The sequence below is a fragment of the Lolium perenne genome, chromosome 7 (genome assembly GCF_019359855.2).
Source record: "Lolium perenne isolate Kyuss_39 chromosome 7, Kyuss_2.0, whole genome shotgun sequence".
NCBI classification, from domain to species: Eukaryota; Viridiplantae; Streptophyta; class Magnoliopsida; order Poales; family Poaceae; genus Lolium; species Lolium perenne.
Window position 1 is genome coordinate 128522674 of NC_067250.2, and position 23953 is coordinate 128546626.

The 23953-nt window shown below is 38.1% G+C and overlaps 1 long non-coding RNA gene across 1 annotated transcript; it reads left to right on the forward strand.

The window, feature by feature from the left end:
* The first annotated feature begins 421 nt into the window (after positions 1-421).
* Positions 422-3357, forward strand: LOC127318469 (uncharacterized). Its single transcript, XR_007861888.2, has 4 exons — positions 422-492; positions 1377-1452; positions 1612-1723; positions 3293-3357. It is a non-coding gene; the product is annotated as an uncharacterized lncRNA (long non-coding RNA).
* The last annotated feature ends 20596 nt before the right edge of the window (positions 3358-23953 follow it).

Genomic DNA, 23953 nt, shown 5'->3' on the forward strand with positions numbered 1-23953 from the left:
AGGTGCATATTGGTCCAAGCATGGAGAAGGATGAGCAATCCTCAGATCTGAAGGTTTTGACCAAAGTTCGTCCAAAATCTTGCAGTAATTTCTGTATCTTGCTGTTTCAGATTCTGGTACGAACTTGTAAAATCCGCCAAATCTTGTCTGCAGATCCAAATCGAGTGATTTAAAGTTCCACAGGTAGGTATTGAAAAGATCTACAACTTGGCGCTGGTCTCATCCTCAAATTCGTTACGGATTTTGCTTGATAAATAAAGTTCTGCAAACATGCAGAATCACTGTTTGTTAGATTTCTTCCGTTTTACAAAACCTTTTTGAGCAAACTCAACTTTGGGTGAAAGCCCTCTCCAGTACCTTCATTTTGGCGTTGGTTTCACTTCAAATGACCTAACGAAATCGAAATGGTTCACAGATCAAAATCTGGTCAGATCTGACTTTGTCGAATTAAACCAGGAGCTTGGAAACGAATTTTTGAATGAAACCAGTTGGGTAAGAACCACCGTTTCAATACCTTTCATATGCAGCTGACCTCATATTTTTATGAGTTGTGTACGATTTGTGGTGAATTAAACTTGTTCTGTGTGTTCTGCAGACATGGCTGTTAGCTTTTAATTCATCAAAAATCCATTTTTGAACCTAATTGAGTGATTCCACTTCTGTAGGATTGCTGAATGTTTTCTTAATCATCTCAAACAAGTTTCAAACCTTTATCTGTTCTGCAACTCCATAGTTAAAGCAAATGGTGAAAATATGCAGTAAATTTGTAAATCCATTTGTGAGAGTTTCAGAAATATTTTGAACCCAAATCCAATTGTGTATGCATCTCTGTTTAATTACCTTTCAAATGCAAGTGGCCTCATATTTTTAGGATTTTTCTACGATTTATGGCTTACAGATCTTGTTTTCTGGACAGTCAGATTCAAAGAAATTCCTAAAATTGTAGGTTTAATATTTTTGGGTGATTCCAATTGGGTTAGTCTTGTATTAGTACTGGCTATCTAGGAAAAATATTATTAGTCTCTGTTCATTCATATTTGTTGCTGTTAGTAATGTATATGTGTGACATGCATTGTTGAAGCAAAACTTTTCGGTTTATTTAGAACCCTTGACCAACTCTTTTTATTAGAAATGGGCAACCTTTGTTTTATGATTGCAAAACAAAACCTCTGCAATTTAACATTAGCTCTTTTGTTTTGCTTAAGTTTTCAAATGGTGGGGCATATCATTTGCTTCCTATTCTTGTGTAGTGTTGTGTAAGCTTTACAAAATAGAGAGAATGATTTCCCGCTTTTCCAAAAATGTTTCAAAATATAATGTGAATGTATTTGATGTCAAACTAATGCTCTTGTCCTCTTTATGATGTTATCGACCAGGGGATGTTTGGTTCATACCATGGTGATAACCGAGAGAGGCAATTGCTAAGTGGTGATACTCTCATACCCTTACTAGGTAAATAAAATGGGTTCTCTTTTAGTTGCTTTGTAGTATCTATAAGTCTTTAATATGTTAGCCGTATAAGAGTGGTTAGTCTTTGATCGATGCTTGTTGCTTGTTGTTTTGTTGGTGCAATAGTTTTGATTGTGTTCCTTTTATATTTTCCGACGATAGATGCGAACAATTCCGGAGAAGAAGAAGAAGTGGTTCGGACAAGGATTTTATTTATATTGACGGGATTCTTATATTGATGAAGTTGAAGAAGTCCAGGGACAAATAAGCCAAGGCAAGCCATCTTTTGATCTCTGTTTGGTGTCTAGTTGGATGTCATTTGTTGATGTCCAAAGCACCTTGAATTCTATGTGTGTTATTCTCTCTATTTATGTCATCTATGTGTGTTTCCAAGTGGGGTACTCCCTAGTGGTGATACTCCACCTTTGTCTTGTGATTATGGGATACATGGCATCATGGCCGTGCTACTCCCATTGGTTATCATGTATGCCCAACTTGAGCATGCATAATCTCAAGAAAATAACTTACATCACACCCACCCCCTTTGTAGTATAGAGGTGTCTATGTCATGATCTTGGTGTATTCTCCAATTGAGAGGAGTATGCCGTGGTACCCTATTGGAGAGTATGTTGGATAGTAATACTCCACTATCTAAGTTGTATAGTTACCACCACAAATCTGAGAGTATATTCCTCCTTGTGTTGTCATAATACATGCTTACCATAAGCAAGTATGATTCACTCCACTACACCTTTATACCCCTCTATGGCGTGATGACTCTCATCTCGGCCGTAGTGCAATAGTAGTTCAGCTCATGAAACTTTAGGTTGGGAACCCCTCAAGGTTTTACCTTGTTGTAAAAGTTTTTGATAAAACCTTGGGCATGATGTTTTCCCCAAGTGAGAATTTATGAAAGGAAAGGATTTGGTAAAAATGATGAGGATATGAAAAAGGTTGGGTTTTATGAAAACTTTGGCGCCTAAGTACTCACCCATGACAATTAACTAGCGCAACCACAATATCCAAAGTGGGCACGGGCTTAGTCCGTAGTTTGTTGAAGTTGACATGAGATACCTTCACCACTCTCTAGGAGGGTCACGATGACCTCTGACACCGGGTTGCGCTCGAAGGAGGCAATACACTGCATTAACTTGCAGCGGACGATTGCGAGGGTCTTCGTCATGGCGCCGGAGATACGCTCAAAAGGAGGTATGCTTTGCCGGGGTGCCGGGAAGGGGTAAGCCCGCAGGGAAGGACTCATGACAAGGGAGACAGGCGAAAGGATATGACTGATTATCCGAGACTCGCATACTTTAGTATGACGAACCGGGATGATCTCGGCGGATTTATCGGTTCTTGTGGGGAAAGTGCGCACACTCTGCAGAGTTAAATCTATTCGAATAGCCGCGTCATGTCATGGACGGTTGGAATGGCTGTTGCTTAGCCTGATGAGTTTTGGTTTACAAAATGGTTTGGCAAATGAAAGGAAAGAACTTGTTTTGAAGTACCGGAAGGGTACGGGAAAGGTTGTGTCGACCATATGGAGATGGTCGGGAAGGACAAATAAATTGGGTTGCTCCCTTCCTAGTGTTTCATGTAGAGGAACTTTTCTTTAACAAAGATATAGAGATGTCATAGAACCACCATAGTGTCCGCATCACTTGAGATGCCGGTATGCTATATCAACAAGAGAAACTATTTCTCTTTCACATGCTTTATCCACGAGAGAAACTATTCTTCCTCTCTTGTCTTCTTTAGTTAGAATTGTTATCACCTTCTTGATGGTTTGCGAGTACAATTCAAATGTACTCACGGCTTTGTCCCTGGCTATTTACTTGGCCAGACTTGGAGGAACACGATGGATGAAGAAGGAGTTGACGACGTCTATGCGAGCTAGGAACATCTTCCCCGATCGGTTGCACGTAGGGTTATGGCAGATGACTTGGGTGCTTGTTGCTGAAGTGATGTTGCTACTCTGATGTTTAGTTAGGCCCTTCGAGGCTATTATGTAAGTATTGGTCATGTGACCATGTTGTAATTTTCTTATTCCGCTTTGTAATGGATGGTGTAATTTGATATCAGTTCGGCTATGTGTTCACGGCGCACTGATCATGGGATCGTGAACTGTATACATAACAGGGATTTTGGACAGCTAGTCCGGGGTCCCCACACAGACTTCCAATACGCACCACCGCACCAGAGCACAGTTTACAACAAGACACAGAATAAACAGGAAATTTCATCTAAATCCCTAACTTTTACATGGAAGACCCCACGCTGAAAGCAAGAAATGCGATCGGGTCCTTAACAGCCACCGCCCAGATTGATCCTCGTCGCAGCCGGGGACGAACCACTTAGCGCGACCAAATCGCCATGGCCTACCGTGCGTGCACACCATGGCCTCCGAGCTGAGGTAGAAACGCAATGCCAAAACCAGCAGCCAGCGGAGGTGGATAACTGGAGAGAGAGAGAGAGGGGGGGGGGGGAGTTTTGATGCGTCTTCTCTTGACAAAGAAGATGGGAGTTTGCCTACCGACTGCACATGACTTGTGCTCACTGAAGTGTGAGACCTCACGCATGGGAACCACACGTAAGTGACAGACCTGTTGGTGTAATAACTCGGGTGATCATTATACTGTATTAGTACAAAGTTTCCTATGGATTCAAGGGTAGGAAAGCCAAGTTAACTCATTTACATGACATTATTTTTTCCATGAAGCCAAGTTAACTCATCTATCAATTGGTACATTCTGGTTATATTCGAAATTTTACTTGAAACTTGTTGTTCATGCCATTTTACTACTCGCCTACCACTTTTTCTGCGCGTGAAGGGAGGGGGTGGGCATGATGCTACCCTGAATTTTTGTGACCCCAAAAAAATAGCAAATACGAGAGAGGCATCCAAAGAAACACACTCGTCCCCTCCCCCCCCCCCCCAATTTGAAATCCAGCCAAAGGTGTATCAAAAAAGGCAACCGAAAAGCATGTATTGTTCATCTTTTTCTATATAGTTAGGGTTAGGGTTTATGGTTTATAGAGATCGATGCACATATTTTCATTTCACATTTGTGATGTACAATAATACATAGGTAAGATTCCAAGCATGACCTTTGTTAGAATAACCTTTAACGTGTTCTCCCACCTTTAGATTCAAATGGGCATAAACATTCAGAAAAAAATAAAAAAAAATGAAAAACCAAAGCACATAGTCTTCTTATGTCATATAGTAAGAATTGAAGTTGATAAACAAGGTCTAGACATATTCAAACCAGTCAAATCATGTATCAACACCTAACCCTAAACTTTATCTTATGAAGTCAAGCATGAAGAGAAATGGTTTTGGGTTTCAAACATGGAAATTTCAAAAACCTCCCAAAAGCTTCATTTTAGAGTGACTAAGAAGGATACAGGCTTAAAATTTCATTTTCATGTTTTAAACTTGTTTAAATCCTGGTCAAAACTAGGATTTGAACGAGATTCAAATGGGTATAAAAAAATAAAAAAACGCACATAGCCTTTTTATGTCATATAATGCATGAGCACTCAAGTTGATAAACATGGTCTAGACATATTCAAACTAGAAAAATCATGTATCTACCCTGGCCCTAACCTTAAACTCTGTATTATGGAGTCAAGCATGAAGAGAAGTGGGGTTTTGGGTTTCAAACATGGAAATTTCAAATTGATGAACAAGTTCTAGGCATATTCAAAACAGAAAAAGCATGTATCTACCCCCTAACCATAAAGTCGCTCGATCTTACGAAGTCTATTGGTTTCAAACATGGAAATTTCAAGAACCTCCCAGAAGCTTCATTTTAGAGTGACTAAAAAAGATCCATGCTTGCCTTTTCATTTTCATGTTTTAAAATTGTTTAAATCTTGGTCGATCAAACCTACTAGCTAGTATTCAACCAAGATTCAAATGGGCATAAAATAAAAAAACAGAAAATGAAAACCAAAGCACATAGCCTTCTTATGTCATATATAGTAAGAATTCAAGTTGATCAACAAGGTCTAGACATATTCAAAATAGAAAAAAGCATGTATCGATCTACCCCTAACCCTTAACTTTGTCTTATGAAGTCAAGCATGAAGAGAAGTGGTTTTGGGTTACAAACATTATATTGAGATTTCAAGATCGAACCCCCCAAAAGCTTCATTTTAGAATGACTAAGAAGGATCCAGGCTTGCTTTTCATTTTCATGTGTTTTAAACTTGCTAAAATCTTGGTCAAACCTAGGACTTGACCAAGATTCAAATGGGCATAAACATTCAGAAAAAATCAAAAAATGAAAACCAAAGCACATAGCCTTCTTATGTCATATATATATAGTAAGCATTCAAGTTGATCGATATGAACAAGGTCTAGACATATTCAAAACAGAAAAAGCATGTATCTACCCCTGGCCCTTAACTATATATGTCTTATGAAGTCAAGCATGAAGAGAAGTGGTTTTGGGTTTCAAACATGGAAATTTCAAAAACTTCCCGCCAAAAGCTTAATTTTAGAGTGAATAAGAAGGATCCAAGCTTAATTACCTTTTCATTTTCAGGATTTATATGCTTGTTTAAATCTTGGTCAAACATAGGATTTGACCAACACACATATAGTCTTCTTATGTCATATAGTAAGCATTCAAGTTGATAAATAAGCATGCATGTCTAGACATATTCAAATTAACCCGACAAATCATGTATCTACCCCTAACACCCTAAACTCTGTCTTATGAAGTCAACCATGAAGAGAAGTGGTTTTGGGTTTCAAACATTGAGATTTCAAGAACCCCCAAAAGCTTCATTCTAGAATGACTAAGAAGGATCCAGGCTTACCTTTTCATTTCATGTTTTAAACTTGTTTAAATCTTGGTCAAACCTAGGATTTGACAAGATTCAAATGGGCATAAACATTAATTCAGAAAAAACCAAAAAAATGAAAATACAACGCACATATAGTCTTCTTATGTCATATAGTAAGCATTCAAGTTGATAAACAAGCATGTCTAGACATATTCAAACCCGACAAATCATGTATCGATCTACCCCCTAACCCTAAACACTCTGTCTTATGAAGTCAACCATGAAGAGAAGTGGTTTTGGGTTTCAAACATTGAGATTTCAAGAACCCCCCAAAAGCTTCACTTTTGAATGACTAAGAAGGATCCAGACTTACCTTTTCATTTTCATGTTTTAAACTTGTTTAAATCTTGGTCAAACCTAGGATTTAACCAAGATTCAATGGGCATAAAAATTCAAAAAACCAGAAAATGTAAAACCAAAGCACATAGCCTTTTTATGTCATATAATGAGCATTCAAGTTGATAAACATGGTCTAGACATATTAAAACAAGAAAAATCATGTATCTACCATATGTCCCTAACCCTAAACTCGATCTGTCTTATGAAGTCAAACATGAAGAGAAGTGGTTTTGGGTTTCAAACATGGAAATTTCAATAACCTCCCAAAAACTTCATCTTAGAGTGACTAAGAAGGTTCAATGCTTACCTTTTCATTTTCATGTTTTAAATTAACTTGTTTAAATCTTGGTCAAACATAGGATTGACCAAGATTCAAATGGGCATAAACATTTATAAAAAATTTAAAAATAAGAAACGAACGCACATATAGTCTTCTTATGTCATATAGTAAGCATTCAAGTTGATAAACAAGCATGTGTAGACATATTCAAACCCGACAAATCATGTATCTACCCCCTAACCCTAAACTATATTTGTCATATGAAGTCAAGCATGAAGATCGAGAAATGGTTTTGGGTTTCAAACATGGAAATTTCTAGACCCCCTCCCCCAAAGCTTCATTTTAGAGTGACTAATTAAGAAGGATTCAGGCTTACCTTTTCATTTTCATGTTTTAATCTTGTTTAAATCTTGGTCAAACCTAGGATTTGACCAAGATTCAAATGGGCATAAAAATTCAAAAAACATAAAAAAATGTAAAATTAAAGCACATAGCCTTCTTATGTCATATATATAGTAAGCCTTCAAGTTGATGAACAAGGTGTAGATATATTCAAAATAGAAAAAGCATGTATCTACCCCCTAACCCTTAACTCTGTCTTATGAAGTCAGGCATGAAGATAAGTGGTTTTGGGTTTCAAACATGGAAATTTCAAAAACATCCCAAAAGCTTAATTTTAGAGTGACTAAAAAGGATCGAAGCTTACCTTTTCATTTTCATGTTTATGCGTGTTTAAATCTTGGTCAAACATAGGATTTGACCAAGATTCAAATGGGCATAAACATTCAAAAAAAATAAAAAATAAAAAACCAACGCACATTAGTAGCCCAAAATCGAACCAGTAGTTGGATATTTTTGAACTTGATCTGTAGTAGTGGGCAAAACCCTAGATTAACCTATTTAATCATAGATTAGTAGGTCGATTTTTCTACTTTTTTATTATTACTATGCAGCACATGTGTGTTTGCCCGTCGAGTGAAATCGAAGGAAAAAGAGGGATCACTTGGAAGGAGTGAAGAAGGGAGTGCATTATGGTGTCTCCCCTTTTTCGGGTGATGATGTTGACTGTTGTGCAGGTTTTGTCAGTGAGCAGGAGGTGCGAGCGAGCGAGCGAGTCGAGCGAGGCCGAGAATGAGAGAGAGGTTTTTTTTTTGTGAGAGGGACAACCGAAGGATCCTGAAGGACCCAGAGACTTCCAATACGCATCCTGATGCGTCTTCTCTTGACAAAGAAGATGGCTGGGAGTTTGCGTACCTACTGCACGTGACTTGTGCTCACTGAAGTGTGGGACCTCACGCATGGGCACCACACGTAAGTGACAGACTTGTTGTGTAAAAACTCAGTTGATTATTATAGTGCATTAGAACAAAGTTACCTATGGACTAAAGGGTAGGAAATCCAAGTTAACTCATTTACATGATATTAATTTTTCCATGAAGCAAAGTTAACACATCTATCAATTGGTACATTTTGGAGTGACTAAGAAGGATCCATGCTTATTATTCGTTTACACGTGTTAAACTTGTTTAAATCTTGCTCAACAAGGTCTAGACATATTCAAAACAGAAAAAAGCATGTATCGATCTACCCCTAACCCTTAACTTTGTCTTATGAAGTCAAGCATGAAGAGAAGTGGTTTTGGGTTACAAACATTATATTGAGATTTCAAGATCGACCCCCCCAAAAGCTTCATTTTAGAATGACTAAGAAGGATCCAGGCTTGCCTTTTCATTTTCATGTGTTTTAAACTTGCTAAAATCTTGGTCAAACCTAGGACTTGACCAAGATTCAAATGGGCATAAACATTCAGAAAAAATCAAAAAATGAAAACCAAAGCACATAGCCTTCTTATGTCATATATATATAGTAAGCATTCAAGTTGATCGATATGAACAAGGTCTAGACATATTCAAAACAGAAAAAGCATGTATCTACCCCTGGCCCTTAACTATATATGTCTTATGAAGTCAAGCATGAAGAGAAGTGGTTTTGGGTTTCAAACATGGAAATTTCAAAAACTTCCCGCCAAAAGCTTAATTTTAGAGTGAATAAGAAGGATCCAAGCTTAATTACCTTTTCATTTTCAGGATTTATATGCTTGTTTAAATCTTGGTCAAACATAGGATTTGACCAACACACATATAGTCTTCTTATGTCATATATTAAGCATTCAAGTTGATAAATAAGCATGCATGTCTAGACATATTCAAATTAACCCGACAAATCATGTATCTACCCCTAACACCCTAAACTCTGTCTTATGAAGTCAACCATGAAGAGAAGTGGTTTTGGGTTTCAAACATTGAGATTTCAAGAACCCCCAAAAGCTTCATTCTAGAATGACTAAGAAGGATCCAGGCTTACCTTTTCATTTTATGTTTTAAACTTGTTTAAATCTTGGTCAAACCTAGGATTTGACAAGATTCAAATGGGCATAAACATTAATTCAGAAAAAACCAAAAAAATGAAAATACAACGCACATATAGTCTTCTTATGTCATATAGTAAGCATTCAAGTTGATAAACAAGCATGTCTAGACATATTCAAACCCGACAAATCATGTATCGATCTACCCTAACCCTAAACACTCTGTCTTATGAAGTCAACCATGAAGAGAAGTGGTTTTGGGTTTCAAACATTGAGATTTCAAGAACCCCCAAAAGCTTCACTTTTGAATGACTAAGAAGGATCCAGACTTACCTTTTCATTTTCATGTTTTAAACTTGTTTAAATCTTGGTCAAACCTAGGATTTAACCAAGATTCAATGGGCATAAAAATTCAAAAAACCAGAAAATGTAAAACCAAAGCACATAGCCTTTTTATGTCATATAATGAGCATTCAAGTTGATAAACATGGTCTAGACATATTAAAACAAGAAAAATCATGTATCTACCATATGTCCCTAACCCTAAACTCGATCTGTCTTATGAAGTCAAACATGAAGAGAAGTGGTTTTGGGTTTCAAACATGGAAATTTCAATAACCTCCCAAAAACTTCATCTTAGAGTGACTAAGAAGGTTCAATGCTTACCTTTTCATTTTCATGTTTTAAATTAACTTGTTTAAATCTTGGTCAAACATAGGATTGACCAAGATTCAAATGGGCATAAACATTCAGAAAAAATTTAAAAATAAGAAACGAACGCACATATAGTCTTCTTATGTCATATAGTAAGCATTCAAGTTGATAAACAAGTATGTGTAGACATATTCAAACCCGACAAATCATGTATCTACCCCCTAACCCTAAACTAGATTTGTCTTATGAAGTCAAGCATGAAGATCGAGAAATGGTTTTGGGTTTCAAACATGGAAATTTCTAGACCCCCTCCCCCAAAGCTTCATTTTAGAGTGACTAATTAAGAAGGATTCAGGCTTACCTTTTCATTTTCATGTTTATGCGTGTTTAAATCTTGGTCAAACATAGGATTTGACCAAGATTCAAATGGGCATAAACATTCAGAAAAAATAAAAAATAAAAAACCAACGCACATTAGTAGCCCAAAATCGAACCAGTAGTTGGATATTTTTGAACTTGATCTGTAGTAGTGGGCAAAACCCTAGATTAACCTATTTAATCATAGATTCGTAGGTCGATTTTTCTACTTTTTTATTATTACTATGCAGCACATGTGTGTTTGCCCGTCGAGTGAAACTCGAAGGAAAAAGAGGGATCACTCGGAAGGAGTGAAGAAGGGAGTGCATTATGGTGTCTCCCCTTTTTCGGGTGATGATGTTGACTGTTGTGCAGGTTTTGTCAGTGAGCAGGAGGTGCGAGCGAGCGAGCGAGTCGAGCGAGGCCGAGAATGAGAGAGAGGTTTTTTTTTTGTGTGAGAGGGACAACCGAAGGATCCTGAAGGACCCAGAGACTTCCAATACGCATCCTGATGCGTCTTCTCTTGACAAAGAAGATGGCTGGGAGTTTGCGTACCTACTGCACGTGACTTGTGCTCACTGAAGTGTGGGACCTCACGCATGGGCACCACACGTAAGTGACAGACCTGTTGTGTAAAAACTCAGTTGATTATTATAGTGCATTAGAACAAAGTTACCTATGGACTAAAGGGTAGGAAATCCAAGTTAACTCATTTACATGACATTAATTTTTCCATGAAGCAAAGTTAACACATCTATCAATTGGTACATTTTGGAGTGACTAAGAAGGATCCATGCTTACTTATTCGTTTACACGTGTTAAACTTGTTTAAATCTTGCTCAACAAGGTCTAGACATATTCAAAACAGAAAAAAGCATGTATCGATCTACCCCTAACCCTTAACTTTGTCTTATGAAGTCAAGCATGAAGAGAAGTGGTTTTGGGTTACAAACATTAAATTGAGATTTCAAGATCGAACCCCCCAAAAGCTTCATTTTAGAATGACTAAGAAGGATCCAGGCTTGCCTTTTCATTTTAATGTGTTTTAAACTTGCTAAAATCTTGGTCAAACCTAGGACTTGACCAAGATTCAAATGGGCATAAACATTCAGAAAAAATCAAAAAATGAAAACCAAAGCACATAGCCTTCTTATGTCATATATATATAGTAAGCATTCAAGTTGATCGATATGAACAAGGTCTAGACACATTCAAAACAGAAAAAGCATGTATCTACCCCTGGCCCTTAACTATATATGTCTTATGAAGTCAAGCATGAAGAGAAGTGGTTTTGGGTTACAAACATTATATTGAGATTTCAAGATCGAACCCCCCAAAAGCTGCTTCATTTTAGAGTGACTAAGAAGGATCCAGGCTTACCTTTTCGTTTTCATATTTTAAACTTGTTTAAATCCTGGTCAAACCTAGGATTTGACCAAGATTCAAATGGGCATAAAATTCAAAAAAATAGAAGAATGAAAAACAAAAGCACATAGTCTAGCTTCTTATGTCATATAGATAGTAAGCATTCAAGTTGATAAACAAGGTTTAGACATGTGTTCAAACCAGACAAATCATGTATCTACCCCCTAACCATAAACTCTCGGTCGATCTTATGAAGTCTAGCATGAAGAGAAGTCGTATTGGTTTCAAACATGGAAATTTCAAGAACCTCCCACGAGCTTCATTTTAGAGTGACTACAAAAGATCTAGGCTTGCCTTTTCATTTTCATGTTTTTAAATTGTTTAAATCTTGGTCAGACCTAGCTAGTATTTGACCAAGATTCAAATGGGCATAAAATTAAAAAAACCAGAAAAATGTAAAACCAAAGCACATAGCCTTCTTATGTCATATAAAATAAGCATTCAAGTTGATAAACAAGGTCTAGACATATTCAAAATAGAAAAAGCATGTATCTACCCCTAACCCTTAACTCTGTCTTATGAAGTCAAGCATGAAGAGAAGTGGTTTTGGGTTTCAAATATGGAAATTTCAAAAACTTCCCAAAAGCTTAATTTTAGAGTGACTAGGAAAGGATCCAGGCTTAACTTTTAATTTTCATGTTTCAAGTTTGTTTAAATCTTGGTCAAACCTAGGATTTGACCAACAAGATTCAAATGAGCATAATAATTCAGAAAAAAACAAAAAAAAACCAAAGCACATAGTCTTCTTACGTCATATATATAGTAAGCATTCAAGATGATAAACAAGGTCTAGACATATTCAAACCCGACAAATCATGTATCTACTCCTAACCCTAAACTCTGTCTTATGAAGTCAACCGTGAAGAGAAGTGGTTTTGGGTTTAAACATTGAGATTTCAAGAACACCCCAAAAGCTTCATTTTTAGAATGACTAAGAAGGATCCAGGCTTACCTTTTCATTTTCATGTCTTAAACTTGTTTAAATCCTGATCAAAACTAGGATTTGAACGAGATTCAAATGGGTATAAAAAATAAAAAAACGCACATAGCCTTTTTATGTCATATAATGCATGACCACTCAAGTTGATAAACATGGTCTAGACATATTCAAACTAGAAAAATCATGTATCTACCCTGCTGGCCCTAACCCTAAGAAGGATCCAGGCTTACCCTTTTCATTTTCATGTGTTTTAAACTTGCTTAAGTCTTAGTCAAACCTAGGATTTGACCAAGACTCAAATGGGCATAAAAACTCAAACCCGATAAACATTCACCTTTTTCTATATAGTTAGGGTTAGGGTTTATGGTTTATAGAGATCGATGCACATATTTTCATTTCACATTTGTGATGTACAATAATACATCGGTAAGATTCCAAGCATGACCTTTGTTAGATTCAAATGGGCATAAACATTCAGAAAAAAATAAAAAAAAATGAAAAACCAAAGCACATAGTCTTCTTATGTCATATAGTAAGAATTGAAGTTGATAAACAAGGTCTTGACATATTCAAACCAGTCAAATCATGTATCAACCCCTGGCCCTTAACTATATATGTCTTATGAAGTCAAGCATGAAGAGAAGTGGTTTTGGGTTTCAAACATGGAAGTTTCAAAAACTTCCCGCCAAAAGCTTAATTTTAGAGTGAATAAGAAGGATCCAAGCTTAATTACCTTTTCATTTTCAGGATTTATGCTTGTTTAAATCTTGGTCAAACATAGGATTTGACCAACACACATATAGTCTTCTTATGTCATATAGTAAGCATTCAAGTTGATAAATAAGCATGCATGTCTAGACATATTCAAATTAACCGAACAAATCATGTATCTACCCCTAACACCCTAAACTCTGTCTTATGAAGTCAACCATGAAGAGAAGTGGTTTTGGGTTTCAAACATTGAGATTTCAAGAACCCCCCAAAAGCTTCATTCTAGAATGACTAAGAAGGATCCAGGCTTACCTTTTCATTTTATGTTTTAAACTTGTTTAAATTTTGGTCAAACCTAGGATTTGACAAGATTCAAATGGGCATAAACATTAATTCAGAAAAAAACAAAAAAAAGAAAATACAACACACATATAGTCTTCTTATGTCATATAGTAAGCATTCAAGTTGATAAATAAGCATGCATGTCTAGACATATTCAAATTAACCCGACAAATCATGTATCTACCCCTAACTCACTAATATATGTCTTATGAAGTCAACCATGAAGAGAAGTGGTTTTGGGTTTCAAACATGGAAATTTCAAAAACATCCCAAAAGCTTAATTTTAGAGTGACTAAAAAGGATCGAAGCTTACCTTTTCATTTTCATGTTTATGCGTGTTTAAATCTTGGTCAAACCTAGGATTTGACCAACAAGATTCAAATGAACATAAAAATTCAGAAAAAATCAAAAAAAAGAAAAGAAAAACCAAAGCACATAGTATTCTTAAGTCATATATATAGTAAGCATTCAAATTGATAAACAAGTACTAGACATATTCAAACCCGACAAATCATGTATCTACCCCTAACCCTAAACTCTTTCTTATGAAGCCAATCATATGAAGAGAAGTGGTTTTGGGTTTCAAACATTGAGATTTCAAAAACCCCCCAAAAGCTTCATTTTAGAATGACTAAGAAGGATCCAGGCTTACCTTTTCATTTTCATGTATTTTAAACTTGCTTAAATCTTGGTCAAACCTAGGATTTGACCAAGATTCAAATGGGCATAAACATTCAGAAAAAAATAAAAAATTGAAAACCAAAGCACATGAATCTTCATACACACTATAGTCCGTCTTGTGAAGACATTTTGTTTTTTACTACCCTATCACATGTTTCTGTATATAGTAAGTAATATATATCCAAAAATGATTTTTGGGGATTTATAGGACGAAGTTATAACACACCTACATTTCAAATTGGAATTACTTTCAATAAATCAGCATAAAGTCATTTAAATGTGTGAAACTAGCTAGAAAGCACTAAAAACGTAAAGCGTTGGGAATTTCCACTAATATGTGGCCTTATTTATCTTAAAAATGCAGATGCGCCATTTTGAGCCATATCTTATGTACCCCATTCACAAAATAAACCTATTTTGTCATCTAGAAATTGATAAATGAGTTTTATATACCGAAAAGTTGAAAAGTCTAGTCAGCAACATTGTTGGGAATGGCAAGATGCACCACCATGCCCAATTTGGGCACATTGTAACAAACTATGCCACAAATATGGCCATAACTATATCATTTGGCTTGCAAACCAGGAATCTTCATACACGATAGTCTGCTTTGTGTGAAGACATTTTGTTTTTCACTACCCTATCACATGTTTATTATTTTCCCTGTCAACTAACACATACAAGCACACTCCATGCGGAAGGGTTTCATTTTTGAGGTTTTCTTCATTTTCATTTATTTATTTCTAAACCAGGTCAAAATGGTCGACATGATTATCCTTGCAAAGGGGTTGAATATTTTAGTACTATCACTGGTTTCTATATATAGTAAGTAATATGTATCTAAAAATGATTTGTGGGGACTTGTAGGACCAAGTTATAACACACCTACAATTCAAATTTGATTTACTTTCAATAAATCAGCATACAGTCATTTAAATGTGCGAAACTAGCTAGAAAGCACTAAAAACCGTAAATTTGGGAATTGACATTAAAATATGGCCTAATTTATTTTAAAAATGTAGATGCGCAATTTTGACCCATATTTTATCTACCCCATGCACAAAATAAACATATTTTATCATCTAGAAAATGAAAAACGATTAGGGATGGCAAGATGCACCACCATGCCCAATTAGGGAACACTATAACAAAGCTTGAAAAGTCTAGTCATCAACAGTGTTAGAAATGGCAAGATGCACCACCATGCCCAATTAGGGAACACTATAACAAAGCTGTCCAGGGAGAATCAAACCTGGTAATATTAACTATGAGATTGAACAAAACGTTATATTTGGTTTACCCTTTGAACCTCCTAACTTACCACAACATTGACTTCTTAATTTTATTTACAAATAGATATTTTAATATCCCATTGTTGTGCAATAATATATGTTTTTATCTCAAATCTATTAGCATTTGATTTTAAAAAACTACCATAATAATTTATGAGAAAGCGTTGAACAAGTTTCAGAATGTAATTTTATACTTGATATGACCAATAATAGACTTAAATTAAATTGGATTTCAAAGTTTAGATTTTATAAGCGAATAGAGTTTCATGTTGCAGACTATGTATTAGCTTGACGGGCACCCCTAGAATAAAGTAGGCCGGTCACTTGCGTGTGGTTCCCATGCGTGTAGGTCCCACACATCAGTGAGCACAAGTCACGTGCGGTAGGTAGTTAAACTCCCAGCAATCTTCTTTGTCAAGTAAAGACGCATCGTCAAGACTCTCTCTCTCTCCCATTTGTCGCTGAAAAAAAAAAGAATATTAGACGGGCGCGTAGCCTGCACTGCAGTCTCTGAGCTGAAACCCTGTGTGCCAGTCAACATCACTCACCGAAAAAAGTGAAGCATTTCTTTTCACCATAAATAACAGCGGCCCCGTGAAGCACTGCTCTCCCTTTCTCTTTCTCCTTCCGTGTGATCCCTTTTGCACCTTTTATCCTTTGCACGAAACTCCACTTATTGTTGTCATTGTTGCACAGAACACTCAGTTAACCTGTTCTTTTGCACATATCACCAACTCATGTATTTGTTGCACAAAGGTCTAAATCTCTGGCTAACCTACTTTTCTCTAAGGGCTCCTTTGATTCAAAGTATAGAAAAAGCATAGGAATAGGAAAGTCATAGGATTAAATGGCATGTCTATTTGAATCCCATAGGAAGATGAAGTATGTTTGATTGAAGCAAAAAGGAATTTTTCATGAGGTATGAGCTAATGTTTTTTTCCTATAGAAATTACACTACAAGATTTCCATAGGAATTTTTCCTATAGGATATATTCGTATGAATCAAACAACATGTATAGGAAAATTTTCCATAGGAACCAAATCCTACACAATTCCTATGCAAATCCTATGAATCAAAGGAGCCCTAAATCTGATGGCCGGGACCTAGAAGGTAGTGGTAATATCCATTGTCATTGTGTAGTGTGTTTTTAGAACTCTAAAAGAATATGAAAATATTTTAGCAATTGAAATAATATAAATTAACTAATATGGGATATTCATGAAATATATTTTCTACTATCCGGCCAATAGCGAGTGTCATGAAATATATTCATTGTAAACTTAGTGATAATCACTCGAGTTTGATATGAATGGCCTAGCAAGCTATGGGCATCTCCCACTATATATGTTGTCCACACGACCAACCAACAAGCAAAAGGTATTCCATGAGGAAAGTTTCTTATGGGTGACTTTCGTCTCTGCCACAAAACACGCGCCGAAATTGTTGGCGCGTCCCATTTTCAAGCTACCCCAAAACCTGCGGTTTGCCCGTCGGCCTATAAAACTTCGGTCAACAGAGGATATTTCCCTGCAGAGCACAATTCGAACACCACATCTTTCTCATGCTTCTACCAGGCACACTCCCACGACGACGGCCGTGCCTACCGCCCCTCCTCACCATCACTGCCTCCTCACCGGCCACCGTAGTGACCGACCACGTTTTACCGGCGGACCTCCCTTGCTGTCTAGCAAGCCGGATTTGCTTCCTCGACGCCGACGTTGACCGCGCCATATCTGCTCCGGATCTGCTTCCCCGACTCTGTAGTCCACCTCACCGGAGATCGAGATGGGCAAAAAACGCGGCCCCAAAGTCGACCACCCCCAACCAAAGAGTAAATCCGCCCTGGCCTCAGACGAAGGTTGATGAATACTTTACATGTCCGCTTTTGTTATATGCATTTGATTTACGACACTAGTTTTCGTTGCTTTCTTGCAATGCATTCTTGCTGATATTAGATCAGTGTAGATAGTTGTTTGCCGCGTAGCTATATGAGATCTCAACCTTACATCTGCTGATCGAGAGGAAGATCGAGGTTATGTCCGCTTTCGCTATGCATTTCTTTTCCGAGAATCACTTCTGTGTGATATGTTTTGGGGGTTTGAAGTATGCATTTTACAAAGGTTATGATAGCAGTCAAGCTAGCAGAGCAATTTGTTGATAGTATTAAACTGCCTGTATTTTTTTATCTCGGAACTCTGCTGATCGTAACCTTACATCTGCTGATGAAGAGGCAGAGCTTATGTCCGCTTTCGTTACGCTTTTCTTTTCCAAATATCACATCTGTGCGGTACTTTTTTGGGGTTTGAAGTATACTACCTCCACCCCAAACCTGAAGGCTTATTTATAAAAGTCAAACCAAGTAAAGTTTGACCAAACTTTCAGAACAATCTATCAAGAAATATAATATTTCGTAGATACCGTACGAAAATATATTCGTTATCTATTTAATGATATTAAATTTGTATTTTGCATGTTAATAATGATTTTTGGTAAAAACTTCGGGATGGTGGTAGTACGTTTTACAAAGGTTATGATAGCAGTCAAGCTAGCAGAGCAATTTATTGATAGTATTAAACTGCCTGTATTTTTTCTATTTGCAACTCTTTGTGCGCCATGTGGAATTGCATGCTCTAGCCAGTTCATCCAATGAGGTTTTATCACTTAACACCAGAAGTTCGGGATTTTATTTTATCACAGAACCACAACCCTATAAATTTGTATCACAAAACACCAACATTTGGGGTAATTGTTTCACAAAATACATGATCTCTGTTTGATAGCCCATTAGTGACTTCAGGCCACCGTCAGTTTAAGAGTGACAGCAGGTGAAAGACAATTAGACTTTATTTTGTGGTATTTTCTGTTAAACGCTAAATACAAAGCTGTTTGTCAACACTAGTAGTTTAATCTTATGTCCAGACAGTTCAAAAAAATCTTATGTCCAGGGTAGTTGTATTGGTACACATTATCAAAACCTTATCTTTGGTACATAATATATTACCCAAATCTCATGTTCTTGTGTGGTTATAATTTCAATGAATATTTGTCATATGGTAATTCATTTTGTGTGTAGCATATGTAACAAGTGTGACTCATATTCTCATTTCCACAGAGTGTCTACAAAATTTCACACCAAAATTCATTTGTTTGTAGCAAACATGCTCACGTACTGTAAATTGGTGTCACGCTGTAGGGTGATGCTCTTGTCAAGCCAACTAATGACAAATAATGTGTTATGTGAAATAATTTCCCCAAATGTTGGTGTTTTGTGATAAAAAATCCCCAACTTGTGGTGCTAAGTGATAAACCGCTCATTCAATAGACCGAGCCTTAGGCATGTATCATTAGATATTTTTTTAGGAAGGCTGGAAATATTTATTTTGAATACTGCGTTGCTACTTGCTAGGATTTGAACTCAGGACCTTGTAGGTCTGATACCATTTCGAATTGCATGCTCTAGCAAGTTCATCCAATAGACCGATCTGTTGGAACTTGGAAGACCCTAGGCAATTATATTAAGCACACGCCATTCCATATGGTTAACCATTGGCATGAAATGACACTTATATGTGTTTGAGTGTATATGTGGATTGCTTAGCCCTTTCCATCAGTTCGGACTTTTGGTTGCGTTGGCTCTTGCATGAAGCTTGACATTCATACTTATCCTAAAAATTGTTCTTGCTGCCCTCTGTTGCCCAACGTAAATTATTTTTGAGCCATAATTTGTTTGCCCTTTCCATCGATCCGGACTTCCGGTTGCGTTGGCTAGTGCATGAAGCTTGACAATATGAACATCAATTATTTTTGAGCCATAGTTTGTTTGTCATTACACCTTTTGAGCAGTCTCACTTGCGACTATTAATTTGTTCTTACATGCACAGTTCCATGATAAATCTCATCTGCATTTCTCGCCAATGCATGTTAGGTCTTCCACTCGAGAATGAGTACGAAGAGCAACGGAGGCAAACTATCCTGCATAATAGCCGAGTTGCAGCCTCGTTGGGCCTAACGCTACATCCTTCTACAAGGTCTAGTGCAAAAACGCCACCCACGTCCCTCACAAAGGATACGGAACATTCCTCTGATTCGAGAATTTGATCCTGCTGATTGTGATGGCGAGCTGACTCGGAAGATGCCACAGTCGACTATCCTCTGCAACACAACAAGGTGAGTTTTCTCTGTCCTGTCATCGAATTATTTGTCCCAACTTCCATTTGTTGTATCCCAGTCCTACCAAATATGTTACCCATGCCATGTTCAATCTCATTACTACATTTTTCTGCTTAGTTAACGCATCATATATGTTTTTGCATATGTTGCCTTCTTGTTTTTCCATTCCATCTGCATATCATCATCATATAATATTGTACATTGAAATATCATTTATGTGTGACAGGCATCTGCAGATTCGGGCAAGAACTTTTCAAGAACGAACAGGAGGAAGAACACTCAACGGGAACCTCGAGGCTGATACGGAGGATGGGTGACGGTGCGTAATAAAAAAAGGTTAAGCCTGATGCTCGTGCTGCTCCTCCTATTACAAGGTCTAACAAAAGACCGACACGAGGTGGCGAACAGGCCGAGAATGATAACAAGAAAAGGTCTCGTAAAAACCACAAACCATCGAATCGGACGAAGTAGCCCCGGCATGTACCAGCCCACACATTCCACAACCACCGGTTGCCAATCATTTCTCGGCAACAATTGCCAACGAGAACCGGTTCCACAGCAAATTCGAGCCAACAATTGGCATCATCAGGGAGTGGTGGTAGGTAATAATGGCCAAGGACACATGATGCTAGTCCCAGATGATACAGACCTCAAATGTCCAAACAGTCTTGCCACAACACCCGTGACTGGTGATGATCTCCCTCCGACCCTTAGTCTGCGAAAGACAACTCCTCTCCCGATGACGAGACCCACGCCAAAAAAGGTAATACTTTTTTCAAGACTTGTAGTTTAATGCTCCCTTATGTATCTATATACCATGATAGCTTGATGTAATGATTAACTTGGTAGGTTCGCCACGATCAATAAAAACGAGGGGGCCAACGGTAGGAAGAAAACTTGCAGCTAAGATTTCCGGAATGGGTTCAAGATTTCACATCACATCTATTGTAGGTGGCAGAAGGCCACTTCATCCGCATGAATCTTCATATCTTGTATCACATATTAGCTATTTTATCAGGAATGAACTTCCTACCTTCCCATTGTGGAAGCAGCACGTTGACACCCCTTCACAGTTCGAGAGTTTAGTGCATAATTTACATGTAAGTCATGCTTCTCCTGGTAATGATAAATTATTCCACATTGATCTGTCCCATTTCTTGTAGCTTCTTGTTGTTTCTATGCTATATAACTCACCAATCATTCCACCGTTACGAGCGAGTTAAGATTTGAATTCGATGAGGATAATGAGGATGTAAAGTTTGTCATCGCTTCCATATTCAAAGAATTGTTGCGCCAGCACCGCTATAAGCTTAAGGCGACATACTTCACTGGCCAGATTACTGCCAATGTTCGAACAAAGTCTCCTGCACCCTGTATGACTGACGGGCAGTGGGGAGATCTTGTCAAGCACTGGTCTGATCTAATGAATGTGGTATGGCTTATGAGGACCGTGAAACCAGATTAAATTCCGAATACTTATTTTGCGCCAGTGTCTCACTAGTCTCTTTTTGCAGACGTTGTCTAAAAGGAACCAGGCTAACTGCTTGAAACAACGTTTACCAAGCCGTACAGGATCTCGTCACTTGGTTGGGCATCTCTGGCAAAAAGTAATGCCCCGCTGGTCTGTACTGCTACATATGTTACTCGTAAATTGTGTAGAACTCCATGTGCATGTTATATTTCCATCCTCCATTTTAACCACGTTATTTGATTTCTATATGATTGTACAAAAATGCAGAAAGTAGATCATGCAAACAACATGCAACCGGACAAAGAGATGACTCTCGCGGAGCGATTCGAGGCATGCCAGAAGAACAAACATAATGTGATAGGAGAACTCGCAGAAAGTGTTATTGTAAGTCTTCTTTATGATTTAATTTTTTTAACGACACACTTGCCAATTTGTAGGAGCAATAATAGGCATGTCAATATGATCTTTTAGGCATTTTTGTGAAAATGCATTTGATGTGTAATCAGGCATACCAACTTGTAGGATTAAAAGTAGTTCATACACATTAAATCTACCGTCTGCATGTTTCTCTGTAATAACTTTAATTTTTACACGACTGAAATTTTTTCAGGCAAATATGAAATTGGAGATGGCAAAACCCGGGAAAGATGGTATGGAAAAAACTCTAGAAGAATGTATGGAGATATTTACCATGGTACTTAAAAATAAAGATATCACCAAAAACACTTTCCTGCGAAATGCTGGGTTTTTGCAGTCCAAGTCCAAGTCCAAGTCTTTCTCTGCACAAGTTCTGGAGGAACAACTCCAAATAGAACGAGCTGCAGCAGATGTGTTAAGAAACCAAGTTGATATGTTGAGATCGAGATCAGAAGCATGTGATGCCCTCGGGAGGAGGCCAATCAAGTTCGTTATAATCTCTCAAAGACTAATAAAATGCCATAGATAATTGGAGATGAACAACGACATTGACATGTGAGTACCTTGGTATTGTGAAATTTTCACGAGGCTGAGGCAATGTTCCTATTTTGTTGGTGGATGCATTTATCTGCGGCTGGGATCAACTCTGTGGATGTTTTATAAATTGGTTGCCTAGCCTTTTCAATCAGTTTGAACTTAAATGGTATTAGAGCCAAGGTCTCGAGTTTGAATTGTTGATGGTGTGGTTCAATTCATCCTTAATTTGTTGGTGCCCCATTGGCCCTTGTAAAGCTTCATGTGCCTACCTCCGAATCCAGTGTTGAATTTCTCTTGTCACACAGGAGGATGGCTGTTAATGTGTGTATAAGTGGGTTGCATAGCCCCTTTTATATAAGTTTGCAAGTTTCCGTATTGTGTTGTGCCTTTGGGACTCAGCCTGCACTTCGACTTTTGGTTGCGTTGGCTCTTTGCATAAGTTTAATATACTAGTTCCATGTGGTTTTTGTTGAGATCTATAATAAGTGGATTGCCTAGCCCTTTCCATCATTTCGGACCTGTGGTGTGCTATTCTCTTTTCCACGTGTTAGACCTCCTCTTCTTAACAAGACTCCATGAGTAGGAGGCACTATGATTTTATTTTTTTTGCGCATGAAATTACTCAATTAGACAACTTAATCCCATTTGTTGACTCTCTGTTGACCAGCCACTTGAGGGTAAAACTGAGTATATTGCACTAGCCACTATACTCGAGGGGAAAACTGAGTACGGAGTACATATATTTTTCCAGTGTAAGGCTCGACGGTAGAACTGAGTACACGTAACGGTGCAGACGTGCAGTACCACGGACGCGTGTCGTGGTGCGCAGCGGTTAGGCGGTGCGCGTGTTGAGACCAAACGTCTAGCTTTTGAGAAAGCTGCCGAGACCAACCGTCACGTTGCTGTCTGAGCCCCTCTGTCCCTCCCTCTGCACACAGTCTCATTCTCACTCACGCACGCAACCACGCCTCTCACGTCCCATCAACTTCTCCAAATCGAATGAAAAAACACCAACCGCCCTACGCGCGTTCCCTGCCGGCGATGGACAAGAAGAATGCGCCGGCGGCCGTCGCCCCCGAGACCGTCGCCTCCGAGGGCGGCGCATCCAAGCGCGGCGCCTCCGTGGACTGGGCCTCTCTCAGGGCTGACGGACCACTTCACAAGATCGGGGACTGCTTACTGGCGAACGAGGAGTACATGGACACCTACTCTGCTTTGAGGCAAGTTTGTAGAAATTGGCGCTCAGGTTTACCTGAGCCCGACGTGCACCTGCATGAATGGATCATGGTAGAACACGTCCTTCCACGCGCTGCTGATTTCACCTTCCTCCACCTCCGCACATCCCGCTACGTCACCATCGATCTAACGGAAGTTCATGCAAGGTTCAAATTCCTCCATATCTATAGAGTTAATCTATTTTTATTTTCAATCGTAAACATCTTAGTGCTGAATGTTATCTTCATCAATATATTTTAGATACTACTTCGTCGGCTTTTACCGTGGCGTCATCGTCCTTGCCCAGAAGAACCAGCCGCACAAGATACGGCTTTTGAACCCACTCGCAAAGACATTGAATACTAGGTTTGAGGCGCATATGCCATATGTTATTCTGAAGTCAGTCGCTGTAATGAAGTCCCCGACTATGGTCTTCGTTTCCAAAGA